Here is a 3,006-nt window from a genome sequence, read left to right as displayed (position 1 = left end):
AAATCAAACAATACAAACTAAAGTGCAAGTCATAGTTTGTAGTTTATACAAAAAGTAAGTGCAAAGGAGAAACCATGTTGATCTGGAAGTCCTAGAACTGAACCCTGTGTTCTTGTGATAATGTTGAATAAAATTACCAAAACAAGATGAGGGTTAAAGGATGATCCACAGTTGTGAGGCTTCTGTGTTTAAATGGTGGTAGTCAAAGAGCTTGGTGTGTGTGTAAGCTAGAAATGAGTAGTTGTATGTTCTGGTCTGTGTGCTTATATTATCACTGGACTTGTCCAACGGGATTGGTTTGTGTTTGAACAAACCTTACACAGCTGGGACGCAATAGCTCAGAGATGTTGGGTGAAATTGATTTCTGTTGCTAAAACTAAACTCAAATTTTCAAAATTAAGTAAAAAAACAAACAGATTAAATTAATCAAATGTCATTTAATAACAGTAAAACAAGTGGATAAACTCATCTGTGCTGCTTGTCAGGGTTACTGTTGCCTTTCTACACATCAAAGAGTTGATTTTCTAACGCTTTAATGAATCTGGTCTTTAAAGAGATCCATGTTGTAACATTAGACTTTATTTGATAAACATATATTATAACTGTAAACATAAACATATTATAACTGTAAAATAAAGATGGTAAAAATACTGTAGACTGTTTAGTTTTTATATTTTTTTTATAATTTTTAAACTAAACTAAAATAGTTTAGAAAGTCTCTGTTAAAAACTCATCTGTTTAAATAGGCATTTGAGTCTGAAGAGCAGGATCATTAGGCCAGCCTTTGCTGTTTTTTTTTTGATCAAGGTCTTTTTATTAAATTTTTTTAACAAACCACAAAAAAGAACAGACTTACAAAATCACAAAACAAAACACACACCCCCAAAATCCCTCCCATCCCTCCCCTCCTATGCCGGATCCAATGAAACAACCAAAAACGATCTTGTGCATACAAGTGATACAATGAACAGGTTTGTGTATAATGAAACAATATTTAACCTTTACACAAAATTATCTGCCGAAATTTTTTCTACATAAGATATAAATGGCTGCCAAAGGTCAAAAAATTTGTTTATAGATCCCCTAACAGTATATCTAATCTTCTCTAAATGAATGTAAGACATAACTTCTCTTAACCAATGACCATATACTGGAGGATGTGGATCCTTCCATCGAAGAAGAATAAGTCTTCTAGCCAGTAGAGAGCAGAAAGCTAACCCCGTACTCTGATGTTCACTGAGGGAAGCTTCTGCTGGAGCCACCCCAAAGAGAGAGATGAATGGTGATGGATGAACAGTTCGTCCAAACAGTCCTGAAAAGGTGTCAAAGATGCCTTGCCAGTATCCATGTAGCTTTGGACAGGACCAGAATGTGTGTAAAAGTGTGGCAGGGGATTGTTTACAATGATCACACATCGGCTCCAAGTCCCATTTGAATTTGCACAATCTGTCCTTAGACCAGTGTAGACGATGTACTACCTTGAATTGAACTATAACATGTTTCACACATATTGAGGACGAATATATATTTTGAATAATTTTTTGCCAAACTGTGTCTGATATGGATTCCTCCAAYRRCATCTCCCACTTGCCCTTCAAAGAATCTAAATTGGAGTCAGAAAATGAGCTGAGCAGAGAAGAAACTCTGCTCATGGAGCGTTTTGTTACAGACTTGTGGTTCAATCGCGATTGCGAATAAGAGTGGCGAGAGTGGGCACCCCTGCCTCGTACCACATTCCAATTCAAAATAGCTAGATAGATTACTGTTAGTGCATACTGCTGCCATTGGCAAGGTATGTATCAGCTTCACCCATGAAACAAATTTAGGGCCGAAGTTAAACATCTCCAAGGTCTTAAAAAGATAGTTCCACTCCACTCGGTCAAACGCTTTCTCGGCATCCAGCGCAGGGCCGGATTAACAATATTCAAGGGCCCCATCATAACGACCCCAGGATTACCAGTCTGGCAAAATACAGAGTAAATTATTGCAATATATAGTAAATATACTCAATACTTCAGAGTCTAAGTGTATTTTGATGTACAAAAGCTCATAGAACTACAAATACACTACTATGTCCTCTTGTCAAGGACACTCCTTCACATGATGCTATAAAAACAAAACACATCAGTATAATCAGGTCAACATGACCCACTACATTGAGATCGAGGAAAGTGTCCTACAATTTCACAAAAGCAACACTTGACACTAAGCAACCCTCTCAGTCACCTGACCCGCCTCATGCTGACTGACCAATGAGGAGAAGATCTCAACTCACGTTCACAGTGACAGGCAGTCTCTCTGTGCAGAGCAAGAGCTCCAACAGACAGTTTAACAAAAGCAGGAGAAAACCAGATATTTTGCTGGTGCAAGGGTGTAACCATCATCTCAGAAGTGAGGGGGACACATTTTTAGAGGTCTATTGAGTGATTTATCATCCTCTCTTATTAAATCACACACCTCTCCTTAGTGGCTAAAACACATAAATAATAACAGCAACAGTACAGTTCCACTGACTGACTTTYGTTCTTTAAACTATTTATTAACAAAATCTAAAATTTTAGTAGCCAAAAGGTAGCCAGATGGAAAACACCATTACTGTAAGCAAACAGACTTGAACAAGAACACTACCCATCCTGTCCACTGGTAGTGTCTGTGACAACATGGAGGAGCAGAAACGACCAAACAGGACAACAGCTCACAGCCTCCATAGAAACTAATAGATAAACAGCAGCTGAAATGGATCTGTTTCACAAATTATCTGTCATGTTTTTACAATAAATTAATAATTATGTTAATTTCATTCAACAATCATGTAAAACAGCAGATTTATACCAGAAATATAAATAATTTATAAATTACAATGATCTAATCCAGATGTGAAGATTAGACTTTAGCTAGTTGAAAAATGATGACTTCAGCTTGTAATAAAATATATTTATTATTTCTTCTTACTGTCATAAAAACTATGAATAATAAATACTGTCTTTACCAGTCACTTAGAAAATA

General features: G+C 36.5%; 1 protein-coding gene across 1 annotated transcript in view; it reads left to right on the top strand.

The window, feature by feature from the left end:
• The window catches only part of tgfbr2l (transforming growth factor beta receptor-like), a gene marked incomplete in the record, with an annotated part of 43,689 nt that overhangs the window by 18,237 nt on the left and 22,446 nt on the right, over window positions 1–3,006 (top strand).

Source organism: Austrofundulus limnaeus, unplaced genomic scaffold (assembly GCF_001266775.1).
Source record: "Austrofundulus limnaeus strain Quisiro unplaced genomic scaffold, Austrofundulus_limnaeus-1.0 Scaffold229, whole genome shotgun sequence".
Taxonomy (NCBI): domain Eukaryota; kingdom Metazoa; phylum Chordata; class Actinopteri; order Cyprinodontiformes; family Rivulidae; genus Austrofundulus; species Austrofundulus limnaeus.
This window is presented reverse-complemented; position numbering and strand designations above follow the sequence as displayed.